This window comes from Oncorhynchus gorbuscha, linkage group LG10 (genome assembly GCF_021184085.1).
Source record: "Oncorhynchus gorbuscha isolate QuinsamMale2020 ecotype Even-year linkage group LG10, OgorEven_v1.0, whole genome shotgun sequence".
NCBI classification, from domain to species: domain Eukaryota; kingdom Metazoa; phylum Chordata; class Actinopteri; order Salmoniformes; family Salmonidae; genus Oncorhynchus; species Oncorhynchus gorbuscha.
In genome coordinates this window covers 38,489,719-38,507,613 of record NC_060182.1, presented here as the reverse complement: position 1 = coordinate 38,507,613, position 17,895 = coordinate 38,489,719, and the positions used below count along the sequence as shown (strand labels likewise).

Below are 17,895 nucleotides of genomic sequence, written 5' to 3'. Positions count from 1 at the left end.
CAGGGGGGCAGTATTGAGTAGCTTGGATGAATAGGGTGCCCAGAGTAAACTGCGTGCTACTCTGTCCCAGATGCTAATATATGCATATTACTAGTATATTTGGATAGAAAACACTCTGAAGTTTCTAAAACTGTTTGAATGATGTCTGTGAGTATAACATAACTCATATGGCAGGTGAAAACCTGAGGAAAATCCAACCAGGAAGTGGGACATCTGAGGTTTGTAGTTGTTCAACTCTTTGCCATTCCAATATACAGTGTAAATGGGGTTATATTGCACTTCCTAAGGCTTCCACTAGATGTCAACAGTCTTTAGAACATTGTTTCAGGCTTCTACTGTGAAGTGGGGGCGAATGAGAGCTGATTGAGCCAGGTGTCTGGCAGAGTGCCACAGGCTCTGAGGCGCGGTCATGAGAGAGTTAGCTCTCGTTTCATTGCTTTTCTACAGACATAGGAATTCTCCGGTTGGAACATTATTGAACATTTATGATAAAAACATCCTAAAGATTGATTCTATACTTAGTTTGACATGTTTCTATGGGCTGTAATATAACGTATTTATAATAATAATAATATATGCCATTTAGCAGACGCTTTTATCCAAAGCGACTTACAGTCATGTGTGCATACATTCTACATATGGGTGGTACCGGGGATCGAACCCACTACCCTGGCGTTACAAGCGCCATGCTTTACCAACTGAGCTATTATTGTGCTCTACCACAATAATATTATTATATTATTATTATATATTATTATATATTATTATATTATTATATATTATTATTATATATTAACGTATTTAACTTTTCGTCCGACGTTAAGGCTGGAACTGAACGCGCGTTTGGATTTGTTTACCAAATGTGCTAACAAAAGAAGCTATTTGGACATAAATGATGGACATTATCGAACAAATCAAACATTAATCGTGGAACTGGGATTCCTGTGAGTGCATTCTGATGAAGATCATCAAAGTGAATATTTATAATGCTATTTCTGAATAATGTTGACTACACAATATGGTGGATATCTTTTTGGCTGCTTTGTTGTCTGAACTCTGTACTCAGATTATTGCATGTTTGATTTTTCCATAAAGTTAAAAAAAATCTGACACAGCGGTTGCATTAAGGAGAAGTATATCTCTAATTGCATGTATAACACTTGTATTTTCATCAACATTTATAATGAGTATTCCTGTAAATAGATGTGGCTCTCTGCACAAATCCCAGCATGTTTTAGAACTACTGAATGTAACACGCCAATGTAAAATTAGATTTTGGTGATATAAATATGCACTTTATCTAACAAAACATACATGTATTGTGTAACATGAAGTCCTATGAGTGTCATCTGATGAAGATCAAAGTTTAGTGATTAATTTGATCTCTATTTGTGCTTTTTGTGACTCCTCTCTTTGGCTAGAAAAATGGCTAGAAAAGTGTTTTTCTGTGAGTTGGTGGTGACCTAAACAATCGTTTGTGGTGCTTTCCCTGTGAAGCATTTTTGAAATGAGACACTGTGGCTGGATTAATGAGAATTGTCATCTTTAAAATGGTGTAAAATACTTGTATGCTTGAGGAATTTTAATTATGAGATTGTTGTTTTGAATTTGGAGCCCTGCACTTTCACTGGCTGTTGGCGAGGTGGGACGCTACCGTCCCACATATCCCAGAGAGGTTAATTCCCATAATTCCTTATTTTATATTTAAAAATAAATAAAATAATATCCCCTTTTCGTGGTATCCAATTGGTAGTTACAGTCTTGTCTCATCGCTGCAACCCCACAGTACGGACTCGGGAGAGTCGAAGGTCGAGAGCCGTGCGTCCTCCGAAACACAACCCAATCAAGCCGTACTAATAATAATAATAATAATATATGCCATTTAGCAGACGCTTTTATCCAAAGCGACTTACAGTCATGTGTGCATACATTCTACGTATGGGTGGTCCCGGGAATCGAACCCACTACCCTGGCGTTACAAGCGCCATGCTCTACCAACTGAGCTACAGAGGACCACTGTACTGCTTCTTGACACAATTCCCACTTAGCCCGGAAGCCAGCAGCACCAATGTGTCAGAGGAAACACCGTACACCTGGCAACCATGTCAGCGTGCACTGCGCCCGGCCCACAACAGGAGTTGTAAGTGCGTGATGGGACAAGGACATCCCTGCCGGCAAACCCTCTGCTTACCCGGATGACGCTGGGCCAATTGTATGCCGCCCCATGGGTCTACCAGTCACAGCCGGCTTTGACACAGCCTGGACTCAAACCTAGAATCTCTAGTGCCGAATCTCTAGTAGCACAGCTAGCATTGTGATCCAGTACCTTAGACCACTGCCCCACATGGGAGGCCAATTCCAATCATTTCTAAATCTACAAAGCTTGTTTGGGTACAGAAATTTATGTTAATGTATTCAATATAAACTCAGCAAAAAAGAAACGTCCTCACTGTCAACTGCGTTTATTTTCAGCAAACTTAACATGTGTAAATATTTGTATGAACGAGATTCAACAACAGACATAAACTGAACAAGTTCCAAAGACATGTGACTAACAGAATAGTGGAGTAATGTGTCCCTGAACAAATGGGGGGGGGGGGGTAAAAATCAAAAGTAACAGTCTGCAGTCCTCATGCCTCCTTGCAGCATGCCTAAGGCACATTCACGCAGATCAGCAGGGACCCTGGGGATCTTTCTTTTGGTGTTTTTCAGAGTTAGTAGAAAGGCCTCTTTCGGCGGTCGGAGCTCCGTGGCCCAAACCTAACCCCGATAGGGGAGAGAGCTGAGGCCCCTCAGTTTTTATAACTGTGACCTTAATTGCCTACCGTTTGTAAGCTGTTAGTGCCTCAATGACCGTTCCAAAGGTGCATGTTCATTAATTGTTTATGGTTCATTGAACAAGCATGGGAAACAGTGTTTAAACCCTATACAAAGAAGATCTGTGAAGTTAATTCGTAAAAATCGGAATATCTTTGAAAGACAGGGTCCTGAAAAAGGGATGTTTCTTTTTTTGCTGAGATTATTATTATTACTACTACTACAGTATTTCTATTGTCATTGGAGGAGTGGAGGAGCACACAATCTAGGCTACACTGGTGCGAAAAAGGTTTGTGTTTATTTCATTCCATTTATGAGCTGTCAATTACTCACTGTCTTTTGTTCGGAGCGCTCCAGACTTGTCTACCTGGCCTGCGTGCAAGTGTAGGCCTATAAATGTGCCAATTTGGGGATCTGATACCATTTCTGATTGTCTTAACTCTCCATCACTGTGGCGCTTCTCAAATTTGTTTTTGCTTCGCCTGAAACGGCAAGTGAACGAAGTCTGTTTTTACATCCATTGAGAATGATAACAGTTCCTCAACGTAGCCCATTGTAAAAACCAGCTCTCTCGCCTTCGATTAGCACTCGGCATGACAGGGGAAACAAATGTGATGCGCTGATCCGGTGGAAACATCATAAAAATAGGCCTACCTGATTACTTCTTATCCCTTGCACAAAATAGCCTAGAGCCGTGTCTGTTTGTCTGGAGTGCATTGGTGTGGGAAACCCTGGAGGACCCAGAATATTCCATACAATGTTCGCTAGCACGAGCTTCAAGCCGGACCAAGTTAATACTATAGATTATACAATGTTTCAAGTTCCTTGTTGGCTTTATGTTTATTTTTACATATTGGCAATGGCAATATGAGTTTTAGATTTGTATAATTTTCGTTTAGAATTTTTATTAAACCACATTGAGATATTTTTAATTATAAATTAAATTAAAAACTGTTCCACAAATATGTGTATATGAAAATCAGAACTAGCACTCAGATCAGTAGAAATGGTAGGATAACTTCTCCAAATGGAAAAAGTTTGCGACCGCTGGTGTAGCCTATTATCGGCAACTTCAGGAGCATAACAGTAGAATCTGCTAAGACCAGCAGCAGTGGGTGGAGGAGGCTCAGGAACAGGTTCCCTTTCCTCTAGTTAAGCTATATTTATCTCTGGCTCCCTCTTTAGTCATTTGTATGTCTTCATTTTTAATTGCAATGCTTAAAGCGTCAGACAAGCTCAGTAGCCTACATAGGGAGTGTCTATAGATGGTAAAATACACATTTTAAAAGTTCGACCTATCGTTTGGTCAAAAGAACAGAAGACTCAACAACAACAAACAAAAAATTGTCGGGGACAACCCTAATATTTATATTCTGGACCCCGACATTGCTCGTTCTGATGTGTCATAATTTCTTTATTTTACATTTTTGGTTAATGTGTGTATTGCTAGGCATTACTGCACTCACAGTGCAACATCTGCAAATCTGTGTTCGTGATCAATAAACTTTGATAATTTTTTTTATATTTGAACACTCACCTCGCTGACCCCAGGCTGCTTAAGAGGGCAGGGCCAAGAGCAGAAACCAGAGATACATGGGAAGCCATACAGTTGCTATATTCTAACCCACAGAAGTACAGTCATGTGCAGCAATAATATATGCTTAACCAATGCTTCCCTAAGGATGGGCTTGCAGCTGCCACTCCTCAGCCACCAGACAGGAAGCCACAGATGTAAGACCCCTCATCCTAGCTTTCACCCACACCCACCCACAACATACCAAACAGAGGCTTCTCCACCCCAAGAGAGATGATTGAATATGAAATGTATGAAATACAGAAAAGACAGAATGGGAAAGATCATGTGAAGAGAGCAAGAAATCAGCAACTAAAGTGTATGGACATGGATCATTTTTCTCTCTGCCATCATGGCTTTGTGCCACTGTATGGCCTCCAGTGTTCAAATGGCAGAGCACGTTGCTCTCCGCCATCATGGCTTTTGCAGTGGCACTACAACACTAGTCAATGGCACAGGGCAGAGGACATAGCCACAGACTTCAGTTTACACCGAAAATGATCGTCGCCGACAATACCGATCCCTTATCGCGGGCATTTTGCTGACATCGTTCATAGCGATAATAGCCCATACTAGGGAAATGTGAAGTTTGAAATTAAATACGTTTGCTAATATGGGTGATTGTTAAATGGGACAATGATGGCTATAAACAAAACTAGGAGTAGTTTAAAGGATCATTAAAAAAAAGATGCCGTTCCAAACACATTTTTATTTATGGTTATCGCATAATTCAGGCAATTTACTGCGATATGGATTTTTTTACCCATGTAGCCAAGCTCTAGTTTCCACACACTGATATTAATGAGTCAGGATCAATAGACTCACTACCAGTCAGAGCAAAGGGTTGGCTGTACGGTACCCAACCTAACCTCTCATTCACATCCCCCTACCACCCGGTGAATAGTGTGACCTGCTTGCCGTGCCATCGCTCGAGCTCATTTGCTCCAAATGAATGCTGTGAACATGTTGCCCAAAGCGACTCAGCCCATCCGGCCATAAGGCTTACAAATGGGCTCGGACACATAATTGGATAGAGTTCAATTGAGCATAAATATTGACATGTTGCTGTATCAGTCTGTGTAATCACACGACCAGCCTGTATAAATCGCATGTACTGTAGCAGCTTTAAACAAAGTGGGTCTCTCTTTTTATCTCAAGAAGAATCGCCTGGATAAAAGGAGGTTCAATCAAATAAAAAATAAAAACCAAGAGCTGCAATTCCACCAGAGATTTTGTCCAGAGTAAAACAATGACCTATGAGGAGAGTTTACACTTTAACGTGCAATTAAGGTACTAAGATCTCTTAAAGACTCTTGCCTCTTTACTCCGAAGCTCCCAGCATTCTTCGGAAGAGGCTCCAGCTATAAACACATGATGCATCTCAGTCTAATCACAGTTTAGTGCATGTAATCATTACACTAGATCCAGGATCATTTAGGCACTCAATCCTCCACTACTATTATGGATGGATACACACTAACCTACGTATTTATTTGGTACAGCGAAGCTCAAACTTGTCATTTGTCTCATTGATATCATTTGATATCAAATGTTTTCACATGAGGCGACAGCACAGAATGTCACCTTTCATTTGAGGTCATGTACATATCTGTTTTACACTTTAGAAATTAAAGCACTACGTATCTAGTCCCCCCATTTGAAGGTGTCAAGTATTTGGACAAATTTCCTTGATGTATTACATTTTGTCAAAAGTTTAGTATTTGGTCCCATATTCTTAGCACGCAATGACTACATCAAGCTTGTGACTCTACAAACTTGTTGGATACATTTGCAGTTCATTTTGGTCATGTTTCAAATTATTTTGTGCCCAGTAGAAATTAATGGTAAATAATGTAGTGTGTCATTATGGAGATACTTTTACTGTAAATAAGAATATATTTCTGAACACTTCTACATTAATGTGGATGCTACCAGGATTACGGATAATCCTGAATGAATCATGAATAATGAGTGAGAAAGTTAAATGCATAAATATCATTTCCCCAAAATTGCTAACCTCCCTGTTATTGGTAATGGTGAGAGGTTAGCACGTTTTGGGGGCATGATCTTTGTGCATCTGTAATATGTTGTTATTGTCTATAACTGTTCTGTACTTTGCCATGTACTTTGTGTGTTTTATGTGGACCTCATGAAGAGTAGCTGCTGCATGTTCAGTAGCTAATTTGGGATTCTAAAACTCCAAAGTAACTAAACTAAAACTCCAACGTAACTAAACCAAACTCCAACGTAACTAAACCAAACTCCAACGTAACTAAACCAAACTCCAAAGTAACTAAACCAAACTCCAAAGTAACTAAACCAAACTCCAAAGTAACTAAACCAAACTCCAAAGTAACTAAACCAAACTCCAAAGTAAGATCCAAAGGATTCAGCTACTTTCTATCCCGTTGATCTAATTATGGAGTCAGTCATTGTGTGGTAGTGGAGTCATTCACCAGGCTGCCATGTGTCTGTCTATAATCCTGCTAAACTAAACCAAGGTAGCAAGGCTAGGGTGACAGACAGCTTCTCAGAGGCTTGCAATGTACTGATGACACGCTGGAAAAATGTATGACACACAAAGAAAAAACACCCTTCTTTCACCAGGGGGAACATTCTGAGACCTATCCATGCTTCTCGTCTGTCAGAGGAGAGACACGCACACACATGCTTGGCAGGTAGCCAGGAGATTGGAGACGGAGGCCCCATAGCCTCTTGCTGCTTATCAAACAGCTGAGGAGATTCCTATGGATCCGATGTAGACTAGGACACAGCAGCAGCCAGTCTATCCTGCCAGCCTCCATCTTTCTCACTCACACACACACACTTTTCATGAGGAAGAAAAGCTGAACCAGGGGGGCTCATTACATTTCTAGCCCAGCCGGCGTCAGGGTGTGTGAGGGGGCTGGTTGTTGGAAGGAAAGGGGGGCTGGTGGGGAGCGAGAGGGGGCAATGGGGATAGAGGAAGTCGATATGTCCCCCAAGGGTATGTCTGTACAACGGGGTAGTTTTACTGTACAGTCGCTAACAGTGCAGCCAGGTTAGAGCGCAGTCAGTGCACACACTCAAGCAGACACAAAGAGGACGGGTAGCACAGCAAGCCAGTCTTTGTGTCTTTTGTGTGTCTCATCCACTGCATATTAAATATCCTCACTGTAAATCAGCCTATACTCCAGAGTTTTATGTTTGTTTAATGTATTTAATAAAGTATATTGTCTATTCTGTATGGTGACAATGTTGACTGTCTATTCTGTCTGTACATTGTCTATTGCTGGCAGCACCTATTCTGGGCATGTGTAAATGTAGGCTACTTGGCGAATAAAGTGATTCTGATTGTGGTTGAAAGGTTAATACGCCTTTTCAGACACTTCCTCTACCATCTCACTGTCTCCATCAAATGACCAGTCACATTTCACACAACTGGCACTTTCATGATGGAGATGTTATTTGAATACGTCTCAGGTATTTATTTAGTAATACACATAACAGTTTCTTAGTGAATACGCTGAACCCATTTCATTAGTGGAAATCAATGTAATATCTAGATCAGCTTTAGACTATAGCATGCAACAAGAGCTTAACATACCATGTGATCTGAGAGAAAAAAAAATCCCTTTTTTTTCCCTACAGAATTTCCTCCCATTAACATCCAAAAACAAAACTCCACCAAAGCTTGTTTGTCAGATCTGACCAAATCTACCCACGTCTCAGACAGCTGAGTGAAGTAAACATCAGATGGGTCTCAACGTCTGAGCTTTGGGGCATTCCACCCTTCCTCTATTACACTACTGCTCAAACAAAGAACTCTACTGTCAGCTCACACTCCCAGCAAGCCTTTACAATCAAACACAATTTATTTGAATAGACTCGATTCACACTATAGATCCGACCTGGATCGCACTGCGTGGGCTCGGCTACTGCATGGTTTGAAACAGGCAGCACTTTGCCCATGCCCAAGCTACTGCGTGTGAGTGTGAGTGTGAGTGTGAGAGAGAGAGAGAGAGAGAGAGAGAGAGAGAGAGAGAGAGAGAGAGAGAGAGAGAGCGCTATACCACCCAGATTCTGCCCTTTGTGCATGTACACTGTGTAATAAACCAGTGAGGTCCTGTCAGTGCCTCATTGACTAATAAGATTGAGGTAACTAAGCACCTGCTCTACTCACTACAATGCAGAATGAAACCCAGTAAAATCCCTCTGGCAGCAAGGCAGGGGGTGATGAGGGATAATTATGCACAAGAAACCAGCAATGGTTTCCAAATCCTACCAGTCTCATGGGCTTTGGCTGAACGGGGGGGGGGGGGTCGTCTTTTCACTTCGCTGCTGTTGTTGTTTGTTGTATATTCTGTTGTTGTTCCCTCTTCATTTTCCTGTTTCTTCTGAAAGGATCATCTCAGACTAGGAAAGTGAAACAGACTATTCAAAAGGCTATGGTGTCATTAATCTATTTAAGACGGTGCACATTAAATCTCTTCTTTGTCTGAACATTTCCTATTAATTCAATAACACATTGATTAAAAAAGAAAAGAAATCCCTGATGATTCAGTGTTTTTGCTTAATTTTTTAGCTCCTTACTGATAATCGAGAAGTCATCATTTACTCATGAATAGTGGTGCTTCGTGGCTCAGTTGGTAGAGCATGGCGTGTTCAACGACATTGGGTTGTGGGTTTGATTTCCGCTGGGCCCACCCATATGGGGCAGCCGGTAGGCTAGTTGTTAGAGCGTTGGGCCAGTAACCCGAGGGTTGCAGGATCGAATCCATGAGCCGACAAGGTAAAAATCTGTCGAGGAGTTGGGTTGAATGCGGAAGACCCATTTCAGTTGAATACATTCAGTTGGACAAATGACTAGGTATCTCCCTTTCCCATATCAATTTGTATGCACACACTACTTGTAAGTCGCTTTGGAGAAAATAGTAAGCAAAATGGCATATTATTATATTATGAAAGTAATAAAACAGCGACTTGCTTGATTCAATTTTTTTCGGGCTAAGATTGAAACCCTGTAGCCAACTATGATGATGGACTGTAAGTGAGAATCGCATGCTCATTCCAGTGAGACAGCTGAAAACCACACAGAGGAAATCAAAACAAAACTCATGAGGAGAACCACGGGGGGGGAACCAAACATAATGAGCATGAAAGTCGTCATTGTGGCAGTCTGACGTCAGTGGTGAGGCTTGACATTTAAATACCATCTTATCCACTAGCCTTCCTTCCGCAGTCCTCCCATTACATGAGTGACAGAACAACAGGTGCCAGACAGGTGGAGAGATAATCATCATGATTTTATTCCATTTGCATGAGTAAGACATCAACTATTGTTTTAACATGCTGTATGCATCCGAGACCTGGACAGCTCAGTACAGTGTGTGTTTTTTAGGCTCGGGCCAGGAAAAACTACATTTCTTCTTTCACATGTTGTGCAACTTATAGTACATCTAACCCAGGGATGGGCAACTTTGATGGAGGTGGGGGCAACCCAGAATCTGAACTCATCAGATTTTTGGTCGTTGGTCTGCATACCCAAATATGCAGTCAGAGCCGGCCCTAGCCTTTTGGGGGCCCTAAGTACAATTTATTGGGCCCACCCCCACATTGCGAACAAAACATTTAAGTTTTGTGTGAATTTCCTGCAATTCTACACATTTTGCTATGGGGCGTAAAGAAAATGTTGTAGTTTTAAAACACGTTTGCTGCAATTGTACACCTTTTGCCATAGGTTGGAGAGAAACATTTGCAGTTTTTTTTATATATCGGTTGCTAATTCGACCATGATTACTACAAATTGATCGTCTAGCAAACTAATTTACTCACTTAAAAAATGTTAGCTGACATGGGCTAATTGAGTGACTGTCAGTGACTGACATAACCTGTGTTTTCAACCATTATAACTCTCAGTAAGTTGAAACCCCAACGGAGTAACTCATTTTGTATTTCTTTATGCATTTCCTTTTAATTAAAACCGGGCCGGCCGTTTTGTGGCCAATCCATGATTTTACCGCATAGGTTCTAACAACAAATCGACATATAGCTCAACTCTTGTCCTGTTACATAAAATATATAAATATATGCCATTTAGCAGACGCTTTTATCCAAAGCGACTTACAGTCATGTGTGCATACATTCTACGTATGGGTGGTCCCGGGGATCGAACCCACTACCCTGGCGTTACAAGCGCCATGCTCTACCAACTGAGCTACAGAAGGACCATATAAAATGTGAACTGCTTCCCAGGCTACTACTATCGTTATCAGCTGGAGACAAGTCTGAGCCACAGGTAACGTCAACTGGGAATGCTAAAGAAAGGATTCAGGTAAATATCAAAACACTGAGGTACTGTACATCAAGTATCGAAAGGTCGGCTCATGGGTGTAATATCTGAGGCTACGGTTTCATGTCATTGCTCAACGATGTTCACATTTAGGCAGAAGTTCCACATCAACTCCCTGAGAAAAAGAAGGTTGAGGGCAAATTAGACCAGCATTGAACCAGGGAATTGCAGCATGTGGTCCTGTGTCCGAAACAGTTACCGACTGTCATTCTTGCTTCCTCAATTCTTCTCAAAGTGAATTGAAGGAGAGGATCTAAGGTCCCTCCTCCAATACGCTTGGTGAGGAACTGAGGAAACAAGAATGGAGGAAGCGAGGAGTTGACTGCTACAGATGTAACTTTTATTTTTTATTTTTTTTAGACACAGCCGTGGATCAGGCCCTGGATGTATTCCTTCATCTTAATGCTCTCTAAGTAATTACTTAAGGGAAAGCAGGGAAAGTGGGAGGCTTTGGCTCGGCCCTCCTTTTCCTGCGTCACTGCCCACCGTCTGCTTGTTCTCTCCAGATTATCAACATCAATTCTGTAATCGTGTTCGGCTATGCCGTGATGACATCCCATATGGGGAGTCAAGACTAGCTGTAACAGAACAACATGACTACAACAAAATTGAAAGACCGGATATACCGGTCGGACTTCTACATGCAGCAAGCACATATCTTATCCTGCCTAGACAAATCCATCTGCCGCAGTGTGCTAAATACGAGAAGGCACCCAACAGTAAATCTCCCCTACAGACAGAGTGAGTGAGTGAGTGAGTGAGTGAGTGAGTGAGAGTGAGTGAGTGAGTGAGTGAGTGAGTGAGTGAGTGAATGAGAGGACACTGGCATTCCACAAGCAACGGCCCAAATGCACTTGTACACCCACTTTTATTCTTTTTCAGAGAAACGTGCAGAAAACAGCAGCAAGTTTATCAGATAAAGAGAGAAAGAGAGAGACAGGGAAGTCTCCCTGGCTGTCTCTGAGCTATCAGGTTGGATGTCGGTCATGTCCTGAGAGCGACTGAAGTGAAATCACCCGGAAAATTCTTTCCATTTATGTTTGATCTCCAGAGAGTCCTGTAAAAACACAGGCCTGCATCCCAAATGGCAGCCTATTCCCTTTAAAAAGTGGCCCATATGTCTTCGGTCGAAAGCAATGTACCACATAGGGGATAGGGTGCCATTTGGGAAACTCAATGTATTGTAGCCTCATTCGGACGAAAGAGTAGCAGAGGAAGGAGTTTGCTTCTGGTGCAGAGTTTGCGGTAAAACATTACGCATTGCGGAAGTGCTATGATTTGGGACGCAGCGTTTACCCAGTTTCCTTTACCCAGCAGTCTCTTAAGAGTTTACTGACCTGTGGAGAGTCCTGTTCCCGTTCACTGCTCAAGTATGTGTGTTTGGGGGGAGGGGGGGAACTTAACCCAATCTGAGTTCACATCACCTTCGGTTTTTAAAACAAAACATCCAGTCAGTGTGACCATGAGCGCGATTGACAGCTCTCTCGCCCCCAAAAAAGCCTCAGAGGCTGAGGCTGGTTGGCCTTACAACCCTGTTTCCTCAGGGAGGCCTTTCATATTTACGACTTCACAACAACAAATGAGCCACTGGTCTGGCAGGGTTCCCAGATCCATGGATTTTCTAAAGGCCTGTTATCACCAGTTCTTAATCTCACTGCAACACATATTAAATCATTTGGGAATTTAGGCTCAACTCATAAAATAATCTGGGCCATTTTGTATAAGAAGGGATTAGTTCAGAGGACAGCTCCTGTGACGTCAGAGGGAGGGAGTTTTAAAAAAATAGAAAAAAAGGTACTTCAACTTACCGTAGAGCAACAAAAAAGTAGGATATTTTCACTTTTTCAACCCTCCTTTTGCTTTCTTTAATCATCTCTCCCTTGCTTCATTCCTTCCTTCACTCATTCTTCATTCCCTAGCAGAACCACCCGACATCCAACTCCATCTCTCAAAGCACAAACTTATACCACTCCACATTCTCTATGCTCTTATAATTCAGTCAAGTCACTCAGCATAGGACACATCAATATCGGGTATCACAAAGTATCCTGTGACAAAATTAGAGAGCGTTACAAGAGTAGAGAGGAGCAACTTCTAGCACCCTCCCTGCTCTCTGCAACCATGATTCAGAGGCATAGTCATTCCAGGACACAAACTATTCTGTGACCAAATTGAGAGTGTGGCAAGCAAGAGCAGAGCGCAGCACGCCAGTCTCTCTCCATCCCTGCAGTGAGCCTCCCACCCAGGCAAGCTTGGCCCATCTGATCTGAGCTACACACAGTAGGAGACGAGCCCCAGTCCCACAGCAGCTCTGTGTGTGTGAATCATCCATAGATTTAGCCCACACCGAGGTACAACCCATGTTAGACAGAAGCACAGCACTGTTTCCCACGCAACTCTGACTGACTGAGCCATAGGCCTACAACCATCCCAAGACAGACTTTGCTGTACCATGCCTAGTGGCTTATAAAGAGGCTCTTAAGAGACAGACATGGAGAATTAAAAATGGTTAGCTTACACAAGTTTGGGAAGTGGATTTACAAAATCTTTCCGTCTCTGAGGTTCTGTAAGAGGTTCAAGCTGTTGACTGATTTTGGAATTGAAAAACAAAAATTGGTTGACTGTTTTGAATCACGAGACTATCAAAGAGAGGTAACTCCTAGAGTGCCAAAAGTGATCATCATTGCTTAACTAATAAGGAGGTAGCAAACAAAAACCACTACTGATGTGGACAGCTTCAGAGCAGTCATGAAGCCACTAGGACTGTCCCCGACTAAAAAAAAAAAAATCTTGGTAGACCGAAAGTAGTCTGTTCTTTTGACCACACACTCTAAAATGTAAAAATGTGTAGTTTTCCATATATAGACACACCCTGTGTGTTTTAATAAAATCAAATAATTTTATTTTGAGCTTGTCTGATGCTTTAAACTTATGGTTTGATGCCTCAAGAGTGTGCCAGATATCTAGATTTTTTTTTTAAACTTCACCTGACCCAACTATTCTCTTCCTGCTCCTGCTGGCATTTGCATATTCTGCCATTACTCTCCCGAAGTTGCCGGTAACAGGCTACACAAGGAGTCGACAACCTTTCTAATGTGGAATGCCAATTTATCTTACCATTTCTACTGATCTGCATTCCAGTTTCTATTGTTTACATATGGAAAGTTCCGTAAAAAAGTTTCAATAGATTTTGTAATAACATCTTCGTATCTCAAAATCATTGTCATGTAATTAATCAAAATTCTATCCAAATCTAAATTAAAATGATAAACCTAAAATAGTCATTTCTACTGCCATTGGCAACTATTTAAAAATAGTCTACATTGCAGCTGCAGGGACAAAATAACCGGATGAAAATAAATATCCTATAAATCGCATTGGCTACACATGGCTTATCTGCAACGAACTTGAAACATTGTATCAACCATTAACTTGGGTCTGGCAGAAGCTTGCACTAGCAAACTTGCAACATTGTATAAAATATTCTGGGCCCTCAGAGTTTCCTGAGCCAGTGAGCTCGGGACAAACACAGCTGTAGACTATTTGCACAAGGGATAAGAAGGAGTGCTTGACTTGGGCAGGAGCTTCTGTTGTGCTCCTGTTCCTCTTATAGAATATCAGCTCAAAAGTATTGTGGAGCTCCTGCACATAAATATAAACAGTAGCAGCACCAAAAACGATTACCAGAACCGATTTCAGTCCAAGTCAAGCACTGATAAGAAGCCTATTTTATGACGTTTCCACTGGATCAGAGCATGACATTTCGATAACCATTCAGCGTGAAAGAGAAAGGGAGAGAGCTCTAATAAAAATCTAATACATTGAGGAACTAGTGTAATTCTCAATGGATGTAAAAACAGACTTCATTTGCTTGCTATTTGAAGTGAAGAAAACATTACTTTGAGAAGCTCCACAGGTCAATAGGGGTGGGTTAAGCCAATAAGAAATACTATCAGATCCCCAAATGGGCACATTTATATGCCTACATTTGCACGCAGGCCACGTAGCCCATAGGTCTACTTCTATTGGCAAAGCACTGCAAACAAAAGACAATGACTGAACTGACAGAACTCAAAAGTGGAATTAAATCAAACAAAGACTTGTTTCTCACAAGTGTAACATAGGTTGTGCACTCTGCAAACAACGTGTCCACTCTGACAATGAGAACAGGAAAAATTATGGAATAATATTGAATGCATTCAAATAAATGACCATGACCAAAGTAAGAAACATTGTAGATTTGAAGTTATAGGAATTAACGGTAAATGTACTACATAGGATGGGGAATACATATACACTAAACAATTAAACGCAAACAATTCACACAATGAAGTTATGAAACAATGAATGTGCACAAATTTGCGGGAGAAAGCGCATTCTGGAGAAAGAAGTGCATTGGGCATCTGGGCACATGGTCAATCCTATGTCTGCATTGGCCATGCCGCATTTACGGTGAAATGGCCTCGGCAGAAATCAAGGCATTCATACTTCTTGCGCTTCACAGAGCAGTGCCTAGCTGAAGTCAGAGAAGTGAGTTTGTGTTTATACAGGATGAAACGCCCCCACCTAGGGTCAACCAATCATGCCAGTGCGGAGCTATACAGAGCCCTTGGCATTGTTTTCAAAATAGGGGGGGGCACATGGCGATGCGGTACAGAGCTCGATTTGGCCTCTGCATGCCTCTGGAAGCTCCGCAATTGTGTCACACCCTCCATATGGAGCCTCTGACCACATTTTTGGATCAAGCATAAATTGGTTTTTAGTCTAGGCCTCCGCAATGGATTAGTTCACTGAGATGGGCAAAAATGAATAAGTATTTCTACAACGTAGAAAATAGTAACAATGAAGAAAAACCCTTGAATGAGTAGGTGTCCAAACTTTTAACTGGTATACAACTGATTGGCTCAAACACATTAAGGAAAGAAATTCCATCAATTCACTTAAAGCACACCTGTTAATTGAAATGCATTCCAGGTGACTAACTCATGAAGCTGGTTGAGAGAATGCCAAGAGTGTGTAACGCTGTCAAGGCAAAGGGTGGCTACTTTAAACAAATCAAAATATATTTTAGATTCTTCAACACTTTTTGGTTACTACATGATTCCATCTGTCTTATTTCATAGTTTTGATGTCGTCACTATTATTCTACAATGTAGAAAATAGAAAAAGAAAAGAAATACCCTTGAATGATTAAGTGTGTCCAAACTTTTGACTGGTACTAATATATATATATATATATATATACACAAAAGCGTGTTTGATTTCAGGGCTCAGGATTCACGGCTGCTATCTTAGCAAAATATCTTCAGATAAATATAGAAGAGACTGAAGCAAGCAACCCAAAGCCTTAGTCACTTTCTCCTGCATTGAGAGTTAAGGATCTTAAAAGAGATGGTTCATCAATATGTAATTCAGCAGAATCTCCAATTAAAGATGGATTTTTTTGTGCGTAACAAATATGTAACTTACCATGCTCGTTTTAGAATTTAAAAATGGTATTTAATTTATTTTTAGGAAAGCTTTTTTAGGAAACATCAATTTCTCAAGCAATAATTTTTGCTAGGACATGTGTTACTGGGCACGAATATGGCATGTGGTTCGTATTCAAACAGGTAATCAAACTCCAACTCATCTTGGCAGTTCCTCTTCCAACCCTAACTCACTAGGGTTTTTTCTGTTGTAAAACGAGCTCATCTGTCTTATTGAATCAGTTTACTTATGATAAAAATGAAAGGAAACAATGATGTTACGCTGGCTACTCTCGTCATCCACTAAGGCCATGCGATGTCAGAGGCGTTGGAGGGGGAGAGGCTATGGGAAGCGATGATGCACCCTTGATGCATCAGTAAAAAGAACGAGCAGAAACGTAATAGCAGCTGAAGCTTCCTGGTTCAAACTTAAGCGCATGGTGCGATAAGGCGTGTCTATTTTCAGAAAGTAAATAAATACGGTGCAAGGTGTCAAAGGAGAAGTGATCACGCCTCTCTATGATCACTGGCATACAGGAACAGCTGCACAACTTCATAGTGATGAGTTGCATCAGTGGTACCATTGATGTGCTGCTGCCCCCGGGTGTTTGACATCTTATGAGTGGTAGGAAAGGGAAAACTGAAAGGTTTGGAACGCTTTCTTATTGGTCTATTAAAGGTCGACTTTGGGTAAAAATAACAGCTTTAAACTGTATAACTGAGCAATGCAACACCACACCAGGGAATGTAATACTTAAATACAAAACAAAATGGATGAATATGATATTTTGCTACAGAAGTGCCATTTCTTACCCATCTCTACAGCTTCCGATCAAAAACAAATCCTGTGAAATCAAATCGTCACATACTGGAGGATTTACAAGTAGAGGTCGACCGATTAATCGTAACGGCCGATTAATTAGGGCCGATTTCATGTTTTCATAACAATTATACCTTTATTTAACTAGGAAAGTCAGTTAAGAACACATTCTTATTTTCAATGATGGCCTAGGAATGGAGGGTTAACTGCCTTGTTCAGGGGCAGAACAACAGATTTTCACCTTGTCAGCTTGGGGGATCCAATCTTGCATCCTTACAGTTAACTAGTCCAACGCTCTAACCACCTGCCTCTCATTGCACTCCACAAGGAGCCTGTCTGTTACGCGAAAGCAGTAGAAGCCAAGGTACGTTGCTAGCTAGCATTAAACTTATCTTATAAAAAACAATCAATCAATCATAATCACTAGTTATAACTACACATGGTTGATGATATTACTAGTTTATCTAGCGTGTCCTGCGTTGCATATAATCGATGCAACGCTGGGGGATGATTTAACAAAAGCGCATTTGCGAAAAAAGCACAATCGTTGGATGACTGTACCTAACCATAAACACCAATGCCTTTCTTAAAATCAATACACATAAGTATATTTTTTAAAATCTGCATATTTAGCTAAAAGAAATCCAGGTTAGCAGGCAATATTAACCAGGTGAAATTGTGTCACTTCTCTTACGTTCATTGCACGCAGAGTGAGGGCACATGCAACAGTTTGGGCAGCCTGGCTCATTGCGAACCAATTTGCCAGAATTTTACGTAATTATGACATAACATTGAAGGTTGTGCAATGTAACAATAATATTTAGACTTAGGGATGCCACCCGTTAGATAAAATACAGAACAGTTCCACTGTTCACTGAAATAAATA

At 41.2% G+C, this 17,895-nt stretch overlaps 1 protein-coding gene across 2 annotated transcripts in view; it reads right to left on the bottom strand.

The window, feature by feature from the left end:
- Positions 1-17,895, bottom strand: part of LOC124046024 (proto-oncogene tyrosine-protein kinase Src-like) — a 41,461-nt gene that overhangs the window by 10,590 nt on the left and 12,976 nt on the right. The gene's annotated exons all lie outside the window — the stretch shown is intronic.